At 44.6% G+C, this 10,695-nt stretch overlaps 1 long non-coding RNA gene across 2 annotated transcripts; it reads right to left on the reverse strand.

The window, feature by feature from the left end:
* Positions 1–1,029: 1,029 nt before the first annotated feature.
* Positions 1,030–10,251, reverse strand: LOC135244605 (uncharacterized). 2 transcript variants are annotated; one of them, XR_010327017.1, is made up of 3 exons: positions 8,843–10,251; positions 8,528–8,750; positions 1,030–1,139 (listed from the first exon to the last, which is right to left on the reverse strand). It is a non-coding gene; the product is annotated as an uncharacterized LOC135244605 (long non-coding RNA). The 2 variants fall into 2 exon arrangements; XR_010327016.1 differs by lacking the exon at positions 1,030–1,139 and adding an exon at positions 3,086–4,554.
* Between the last annotated feature and the right edge of the window lie 444 nt (positions 10,252–10,695).

The following is a 10,695-nucleotide window of genomic DNA, read 5'->3' on the forward strand; positions in this document are numbered from 1 at the left end:
GGGTTTGGCATTAGTCACTGTGCAGTGCAGGCTCTTCATGTGCCACAAGCACACGTGTCCTGTGCTCTGCTCCCAGGGCGCGGGATGTGACCAATCAGGCTGCGGCGTAGACAAACCGAGACGTCGTGTGAACCCCGCGTTACGATGTTGTCTCTAAATTTTCCACGGCGTACATGATTTGTCCTTGTCCTTTTTTTTTTTTTCTTCAGGAGAATAAAATATTTTCTGCGTTTACAAAAAAAAAAGAACCCTGACATCTTGTAATTCTTTAACATCTTCCCTCCTCTTGAGCAGCAGCAGGTGTGCGCTCTTAATTGGAAACCCCGCCGGTGTGATTTCCCGTTTGTTCGTTTTTTTTTTATCCTCCCGCTCGTCTTCGCGCGATGGGAAAGTGTGGGGAACGCACGCTGTGGCGATGAGGGTGCATCAACCATGCAGCACTACATCCAACGCTCATCTGCAACTGCTTCAGCTTCAGGCCATACACAAATATTAAGCGTAATATGTTAATATTATACTTAGTATTTGTGTATGGCCTGCAGCTGTGTTGGCATCTTGTATCAGTACACAGAGTATCGAGCGGGCTCTGATTCGGAATGTGCTTCAGAGACCTATGCTTCAGTTCTGCATACATGAGAACACTGGGATATGTTCTGATGTATGCAGAAATTCACATATAGTTTAATTTTAACAAGAGCACATCTTATGAAGATAATGCACTTGCAGGTGTTAATGTTTCATGTTAAGTATGCTGCAAGAGAGTTGCCATTATGTTCACACAAACCTTGTTTTTTTAAATCCTGTATGATATAATAAGTGACAGTAGTGCAAATACTGTGCTTATTAAAACAGTAGCTGGTGCATCAGTTTGATTGAATTACTTCAGTCATGACTAATTCTGACCAGTCAAAAAGGAATGTGTAATTGACTAATTTTAAGGCTATTTTAAGGCATCATTCAACATTCCTGGCCATCTAAATGGTAAATTGAATCATTAACTGTATTGCTTCATTAAGTTTAATTGGCTGATTGCAAAGTTGGGAGATCAGGAAGTAAGGATTTACTTACTGTTTATTTGTTGTCTCGAAGTGATGCACACACAGAACGTCAAAGCCAGTAGTGGTACATGGATTTAATCTCTGAAAAAGATGCAAAAGCTTTCTACCCACTACTAGAAAATCTGACTACAAAGGTGTCCTGGCTAATCAGGTGCAATTGGAGGCTTGAGACACCTACAGTGGTAAATATAAGCAGGCTTAACATGCTGTATTAATTCTGGTCCATAAATGATTGTGTGTATATTACACAGCACAGAGAATAGAACTTTACTTTGGGGCCAACATTTAACTAAATAACAGCAAATTCTATTCTGTATGAATCAACACAACGCTAAAGGGAAGTATAATATTCAAAAAGGAAAATAAAAGGAGTATTTTGTACAGTTATGGTTATATAACAGCCATCACAAATCTTCACTGGTGATCTATAATATCCTGGGTATGTATCCATTCTTTTTGTAATATGCGGTGTTTGCAATTGGCTGCGTTACAGAACCTTTACCAGTCTCTGCAAACATAAGGCCTCAAAGGGTTTTCAGGGTTTTGAAAGAAATCTTTGTTTGTTTAAGCTTTTCCGCCAAGTTTGTTGCCAGGGGGTGTCGGGTGTCTCCTGAGCCCCCCTAATCATGTTTCCCTCTTAACATGCCAACATGCATGCGCGCAAACCCACATACGTGAGAGAGCACTGACATTCGAATGGTGTACTCAACCTTTTCTGAGGCAGAAGTGGTTAGGGACTCAAGTAGGTGGGTCCTCTTGTGTGTGGGCTTTGGAAGGCTTTGATCTTCTTTGATTTGGAGGGGGGTGGCGTGGGGAGGATGCAAGCGTGCTCAGATAATGGCCAGCGGGGTTAGCAAGACAGTTGAGAGAAGTCTACACTTTTTTTTTTCTTTTACATAACTTGAAGCAGCTGCCAGTTGTGATAATAGAGGGGGAAATAAAATCCACTTTAGTGCAAACGGGACACCTAAGTAGATGTTGGCACCTTTAGCTGATTTAGCCAGTGTGGGTGTGAGGGGAAACTGGGGTCCACCACTGTGCAACCGCCCCGCCCCCCCCCCCCCAAAAAAAAAAACCTCTAATAAAAAATGTCTGACGCATTCCATACAGTCATTCCTCAGCCCCTAAGGAGACGTAGGTTACAAAGTGAGCACTGATATTAGCAGTGGCATTGTTGATTGATTCCAGAGTGCAGGAAATGAATGCCATAAATCCTTATGTGGAATGGAATAAGGTAAATGTGAACTCCCGCATAACCAGCCATAATGAGCGGATACAAGAAACGTAAGGTAAACCGGTAAAAATGAAAAACCGCTGGCATCCAACGCAATTTCAAAATGTGAAGATAAATTCAATCAACAGCATGTTTTGTTAGCTTTTTTTCTTGTTTTCACGGCGTGGTGAACACAATCAATCACATGCGACTAGGTCCAGTCGATCTAGCTCGCACGAAGAGCGCAAGTAGCCTATAGCGATATCGCATTACATACGTTTTCAAATTTATATTTCGCAAGGCCGCCAATTTTGATTAGAAATTGCAAATGTGTGCGTCGGATAATCGGGTTCACTGTGTTATCAATTACTGTGGGAGAATGATTAAAATGAAGACTGAAAACTACAGCGCCAAATTTGACCACCCTATTGCTCAGTGTTCATTAAAAGGACATGTCACAGTATTACCTGTAGCCTACCCTGGCCCGTTCCTCTCTGATGAGATTACAGACGGGACGTTATTATGCCAAATTTAATATCTAGCAGAGGCTCCACAAACGTAGTATAATTCCATGTTGATAGATGCTTTTTTCCTAAATTTGAGTCCGATCATTCATATTCAAGAACCGTTTACTTGTGTAAAAATAAAACAGGTGAGACTTAATGCCCGTGTGTGCGGCCAGTGGAGAATGCCATGCACCATATGCGCGCGTGTGCAAACCCGGAGTCCCGAGCTGCGCTGGTTCTCATGGCAACGGCCTGAGTACGGTATTCTGATGAAATTCACACAAAGACACATGCAGTCTACGTCTCGTTTCCAAATTTAATTACACTGCTTGTGCATAGTTTGGGAGGAATAGGAGTTTGCTCTTGCACGTAGACCTGTAAGCACTCGAAATATTTCCTTTTGAGACAGCAATGATTGGACCTTGAGTTATTTTCAAAAGCAGCAATTGAAAGTTGATTCATCATCATCTTCACATTATCTTGCATAAAGCAGGTATTTTCTCATGGTTCAGTGGTAATGGAAAATAATAACATTATTTATCAAGTATCCTCAGCTGCCATGGCATTGCAAAACATTTATGTAGTGAAAATGATTAGCCTTTGTGTTTCTGTCTCTTTCCAAATCGGTCTAAAACCATCAGCCACGTAAATTGTCTGTCAGCAAACTTTTGGTTTTCTATTCCTGAAAGAAATGTAAAAAAAAAAACATTTTATCTGTGCTGCACTCACTGTGCATAGATGATAATTGATTAATGATGGATGATATCTTACAATCTGTGAAACAGGATCATTCTTAATTTATTTTCCATTGTGCACACTTGTGCACACTGTAGCCTACATTGCACATACATGCACCTGTCCATTTACCTTTTGGTCTACTTATTCACTGCACACAGCTGCTGAGTTTGTATGCAAGATGCACAGATCCAGGGGACGAAAGGAAAGCATTCTGGGAGAGGACAGGTGCTTTAGGAATGGATAACTCAATCAAGCTGATGTCTGTGTTTGCCCTCTTCAACCTGATTGCTACTTCAGATAGTGTGGAGGTGTGTGGGTGGGTGGGGGCGATGAACGTATTTTCTGTTACTGCTGGAAATCTGTCAGAGCAAAGAGCCTCTGAATTTCCTTTGTGATTTTTTTTTAACTTAAAATGCCTAACGTCCAGCATCCTCTGTACCACAGAGTTCTTAGAATCATCACAGTGGGAGAGGCCACTGTTTGACAGTCTGTGGCTTTCTATCTGTAAGACAAACATATGCTATTGCCTCCCATGCCACTAAAGCATACTGGAGTCTAAATTTCAGCATCCGTTGGGGACGGCACGTTTCTTTCTGTGAGAGAGCGAGACCGCATGTTGCTTCCTGAGAAGCTGAATGCTGCTCTCTGTCTTTGGGAGACTTTGGTTGTTTTCTCTTTGTGCGACTCCTGGTCCCCTCAGAGCTCTTTCCTGGCTGGAGACTGCGAATGAGGCAGCTGCTCCCCCACTGTGTGAGGCTGAGACTGGCATCGGCTGGCTGCAGGAGAGCAATTCACTCTCAGCACACTCTGCCTTCTCCTCCATCTGCAGCCCGATCGTTCACTTGCTTCAGGCAGAGGATGAGCAAGTCAGACCTAGGTCCCCAGAACCAGATTTCTGCCCCTCCCAGGCACCTGGATCAATGAGGGGACACATAGCCTCTCGGCACATGACCCCCGCAATGCCCAATGCCTCGCTCCCTTCTCAACAGTGCAGTGCATTTGCATTCCCAGTGGTTCACCTTACGAAGAAACTGGGAACCTGTAGACAAAACGCTACTTTAGTATTTATGTGCAATCCTTTATTCCTCGCATGCGAGAAATGTATCATTTGCGTAAAATATAGTATGCAGCAGATGTTTTCCTGGCCTGCCTAATAAATGCTAATAAACAACAGAGAAGCCACCTGAGGTTGCCATGCTTGCAAGGGGGGGGGGGGGGGGCGTGGTAGGCAGGAGAGAGAAAGATTACCCAAGGATGAGAGGAAAAGAAGCAAAGGAAGATAGGGAAAGAGGGGGAAGAGAAAGGCATGGAAAAGAATAGGAAGGGGTTCTGACCAGGGATAGAGGCTTAAAACTTGGAGATCCAAATGTTCAGGGCTTGTAACAAGCTATGCTGTTTCTGCTGCAGAGCAGGTCCTTGTGTACATTATTTAACACCCTGTGACATCTGAAAGACTCTCGCCATTCTGCCACGAACTGGCTGCAAGCAGCAGAGAGGAAGATGCAGGCAAATTTTCGAGTGTGCTGAACGCTGCGTTCCCCCTCCTCTCCTCTCCTCTCCTCTCCTCTCCTCTCCCCAGTCCTTTCCTCTGAGCCTTGTTTTTGGATCTTGTTTTTTCTAAAAGCTGTGCTATAAAAGCACACACCTCAGTTCTGTGCACACCCACAGAACTGCCCTGGGCTAGAGCCGATCAGAGGCGCTCAGTGAAAGCTCTTTACGAGCGTGCCCGCATGGTGAAGACCGAAGCGGAGCACCTCGCGCTTCTCGGAGCAGTCGTTCCCGGTACAGCCGTTCCCCCCTGTGCCACATGCAGCGAGCGATGATGGATCCGCCATTGCCGTAGGCTGTCTTTTCTAACTGCCAATGACTGGTGCCAGGAGGTCGTGGTTATGTCTCTATCAATAGGAAACAACTCTCTAATGCACAGTTATAGTTTTTTATTGATCCCACCACTGTTGGAAAGTTAAAAATAAATGTTTTAAAGTTGCCTGTCTAGATATCTTGCCCCATTCTGCACCTGAAACACAGATCTTTGACTCAGCTCTGCATTTTTACTGCACCAAGAGTGAGTGTGGATCATCACTTAAGCAACTTAACACCAAAAACTGATTTTATGGGTGAAATTATCAACTTACCACTGATTTTTCAGATTAATTCATCTCCTTCGGTTATTTTCTTCTAAAGGAGTTATTACCTGGCCTTCACCTGGCCACTGTATGTGGCCTAACCAGAAGTTCCTGTTTAGGGAAACAGAAGGCAGCTCTTGTAACTATAGGGGGGGGGATCACACTGATACCAAATGCAAGAGGGTCTTGAGAGCACAGTCCTACTCAGAAGACCCCCACTGGATGCAGTGATTAATCCATCACCTTTTCTCACTCATTCTCAATGTCATTCTCTGCAGCACAAGGCTGCACAGATCCGAATGGACCAGTTCTCATCTAAGATCCACTAATCCTGAGCACAGCCATATTTGGCTAGCCATGCAAGGGAAAGCTTGCACCTGTTCAAAAAAAAAAACTTTCAGATTTACCTACTGGTGAATTGTAAACCAAAATGATGATGCTTGAACTCCCCACCTCCTGCCCACAGCAAATCTAATTGAACGAGGTTGGATTTGCTCAATGAATAAAGGGTAAAGATTTACTGGGACCGGAATTGATTCATAAAGTCGGTGGAGCAAACCTGCCTTCCCCCTGCTTCTCTAGTCTGTTGACCTGTCAGTGTGATTAAAGCATACACTGCATGATTACTCAATCAATACAGTGGGCCAGGGAGGCAGGAGAGCTTGTGAGGGCACCTTCCTTTTATTAAAGCAAGGAATTTTGTCTGAATCAAGACATTTATGAATGCCTTGTGCCTCCCTTCTCCGGGACCTTGTAGCCCACCACGCTCTTTCCCATTTCATCTCTATATCAAACAGCAGGACACTGCCTTGCCTCATGTACAAGCTGCTGCCGCAACTTAATGAGAAAGACCTTTTTGTCTCGCAGCGCCATCCCGTAAATGACACTCACAGAAACGTGCACCAAATCCTGCTGCTCTTTCCTGCTCTTTCACCCCCTGTGCTTATGAGGCTTTCGCTAACAGCTAACCGCCGCGCAGCTGCGCGGGAAGCGCGGGGGTCTGGCCGAAACTAATAAAAGAGGGTCTGCGCACGGGCGTCCGGTAATCCCCCCCGAGCGTCTCTGGCGAGCGACTCCTTTCCGGGAAGCGCAAGAGGCGGCCGCAGATGTGGAGCCGCGGTCAAGCCGCGCCTGGCCGCTTCCCCAGATCTAATTTTCCCGGGCCGTCTGTTCGCGAAGACGAGCGTCTGGCGTTCAGGAATATGAGACTGTGGCAGGAAGAGGAGAGCGGGCTGACTATCACCTCGGCTTATTTCGGTCCCTCGCTCCTGCCAACACGGGCCCTCTGCTCACACCTCTCTGCTTTGCTGCATCAGAGCTCGGATGAACACAATGTGAAGTGTTCAGCCGTCACTAGAAGGACAGCTATGTCTTGGACAGCACTGGACTCTCTGGTGTGAGGGCCCAGCCAATGAGAATACAGAGTTCTGGATAATGGTGTAGTGCTCTGGATAATGGTTCTGGTTATGGTCCTGGCATCACAGGCAAGTAGGTAGATGCAGGTTCTCCCACGTGTAAGTTTGGGGCACAATGGAGCTCAAGAGTTCACTTGCCAAAGAAATGTCAATACCAATGTGACTACCCTGGTTAAATAAAGGTTAAATAGAAATCATTTTAAAAATGAGCTGTGTGGTGAAAGTTTATCAAAATAAGTTCTTAGGAATAGGCAGTGCTAAAACACAGCACTTGATCCAGCTTTGCATCCACCTTTCAGTTTGGTGTCCTATGTCTTTGACTGCATTTCTGTGACACTGTACCAGTGTGATGACTTGGCAGCAGTGTTGCATTAATATTATGCATTAGTTGGGACCTATCAGTCCCAGGGATGGAAATGTGCATCCTAATGCCCACAGCTATGGCTGGAGAGTGGGCGGAAGTCTTGGCTTCAGTTGGTCTGCTGCTAAAATATTCATGCATTCAGGCTGATAATTGCCTGGAAAGAGCAATGGGTTGAAGTTATAAATAACACACTTCAGAGCTCAGTGATTAGAAACACCCCCCTGTTTGTTTAATTAGAGACGACAAGCTCTGATTGTTCAACTCCCTCTGATGCTTATCCCGGGGTTCCCCATTCCTCTGCCATCCAAAATCCTGCGCTGGTTTCATTATCTTCCCTCTCTTGCCTCACACCACTCTTTCAGTGCCCTGTCATCATTCATTCCCTCTCCCCCCTCCAGTTCACTTACATTTAAATGCTGTATTAGCCTAATACAATAAAAAAAAGTATAACGGTAAATCCAGCAATCAAAAGATAACAACAATAATAAACATAGACATATGATGGATAGATACAGTATATAGATGATGGATAGTCGTAAGCAATAAAAATAATATGTTTAACAATTAGGATTCCCTCTTTCACTCTCTCCAGTCTAATTGCTCTTTCCCCTCCGCTTCTGTATCACTCCCTGATCTTCCTTTCTTCCCCTCCCCTGTTCTTTCCTCTCTTCCTATCTCTACTCTCATGTTCAGTGGGCTGATTGCCTTGCTCATAAGAGCGTGGGGCACGTACAGCTGATCTTCGTCAACGCGCGGCATACGAAAACAAGATTACCCAGAGAATCACCATTAATTAGCGCTTATCACTTGATTAATGATGAGATGATATCTCATTTTCCCAGGGTTGCTATGAAGGATTAATACTGCTTCTCATCATAGGCTCCACACGCACAGAAGGCTTTGTATGAAATATTCTAAATATCAAATATTCCAGCATGAATATGCTCCACACATGTCTACCAGTCTCATGCATCATACTCAGTTGATATCTAAAGAAATACTGAGGACATTTGTATTTTAAGTGGCATACTCCACTGTCACTATGTCATCAACGTCAATGGAAATAACATGGTTTCTGAAGTTAATTCAGTTGCTGATGATGCTCACCTCCAGTCCATAATGCCCATGTGGTGGACAATGCCTGGTAATGTGAGGTTCCTGTGGCAAGTTGGGCCTCTCCAGTCAGTGATATATAAAATGGGTCCTTGGAGGAGGGGGGTGCGGGGGGGCCTTCTCTTTGGTCTGGAATATGCTAAGTGCATCCTGTGAGCAGGCGCCCTAATGCCTCTCTCTAATGGCTTTGTGGAAGGTCACCGTAGTCTGCTTGGTCCTAAGGGAGGGAGAGGGAGGAGTTGTGTGGTCAGATATTTCTCAGTGAGGTCAATATAATTAGCTATTAGGGGGGAAACGCAGGCTTCTTACTGGGAGTATTGCTCTCGACTGCTGTCTCCAAGCAGATCAGGAGGCAGTGATGCAGCAGGTTTCTTCCACGGAACACCACCTCCCAGTCTCCACACACAGCCGTGTAATTCTTCCCGGTTGTTTGCTACAGACATGGCGGGTGCACCTTCCGCTGAAAAATAGCAGTAATTTTTAACATGACTGATTTTCAATTTACAATGTTGAATATATTTTTTACAAGCATGTTCACATAAAAATCAATTTGTGAAATATGCCACCATTTTTTATTGTGCCGTCTTAATTCTGTCAAGTTAGTGCAGCGCAGTCTGGCATGCAAGTCAACTGTAAAGCATACAACAAACTGCTGGTTCTTTCCATACTGCAGTCCACCAGCTGAGCCACCCACCCAGTGCACTGGAGGAGTGTGATACTTTCTCAGCTGGCGTGGGCAAATCCTCCAGACGGGATGCAAACAACTGAATGTGTGCAGGACATGCCACTGGACAGCTCCAAAATGTATAAAAATGAAAGTTAAAAGAACAAGCACCTCACATATCTGTGTATATAATTGTCTATTGCACAGACGATCGATTGCAAATGTTCAGAAATTATGACATCACAGTCTACATTAGTAACAAAGCAACCCATTATCTAATCCAAACAGATTGTTATATTGTGAGAGCACATTGCTGGCAGGTAGAATTATTTAGTCTGAAGCTCTGTGAAATGGATGGAAATAAAAGCATGGGGATCCATGAACACACAGACCGGCTGTGACCTATCTGGTCCCTCATTAATGGTTATAATGGGAGTCAGGGTTCCGTGCACTACGATGGTCATAGGCTATTAGGACATCAGTGACAGGGGACCAGACGGGTCATCCCTGGACCGGGAGGAAAAAGACTTGCTGTATAATGGAAACCTACAAGCTGATAGATGTATGCACTGTAATGGCATTCAATGAAATTATCTGCGAATGTGCAGCAGCTCTGAATTCAGTGGGATACAGTGGGAGGATGGGTGGTAGACCACAGCCTGGATTACAATGAATAATGATGTGGTTTTACATAGCGTAGGACTATTACCGTTTTGGAGGGCTCTTTTTAAAGGGATAGTACACTTCTGGGGTTCGCCCCCCCCCCCAAGTCATTTAAATTTAAGTGAATGTTTTCAATTGCGCCAAACAATCTCTCTGGGCATGAAAGAGCTTTTGAACATTTAGTTAAGTTTTCTGACAACCTGTCAGCTTTACCTATCAGGTTTTGGTCTAAACAGGAAACACTTCATGCAACTCCATTTTGTTTAAAAAAAAAAACAAGAAAGAAAACTAAACAGAACACTGAGACGTTCAGGCCTTCCCACAATGGGAAGACAGACTGGAATTACTCCAAACGTTCCTACAAACAGTTAAAACAGAGCTGAAAACACAGAAAGTCCACCAAAGCAACAAAGCAACCAGTGCCCAATAAAAGAAACCAAAAATACTGGCAAAACCCTATGAGGCAAGCATAGCCATAGACTGGCTCCTTGGCGAGAGGGGAAGGACAAATATTTATAAGCTGCAGAAGACAGGGTGAGGGCTATTCCCAATTAGCACAGGTGCGGATGGTTCCAAATGAGCTCCACAGGGGGAAGGGAAAATATACTTACGCTCTCATGACACTTCAGGAGGAGGCGAGGGAAAAAAAGGAAAAATGATGAAAGACAAGAAGCTGACAATTAAGAAAAAGTTTACTTGACTCAGGGGCTTGGAACAAAGGGCATGGCTTTGGAGGCGTGCTTCCCCCTTCAGGACCAGCAGAGATTAGCCTGTTCCTTTCGCCTTTCTTTGACCAGATGGTCTAAGATTAGCAGTCTTCCTCTCGAGCCAGGGG

The sequence above is a fragment of the Anguilla rostrata genome, chromosome 18 (genome assembly GCF_018555375.3).
Source record: "Anguilla rostrata isolate EN2019 chromosome 18, ASM1855537v3, whole genome shotgun sequence".
Lineage (NCBI taxonomy): Eukaryota > Metazoa > Chordata > Actinopteri > Anguilliformes > Anguillidae > Anguilla > Anguilla rostrata.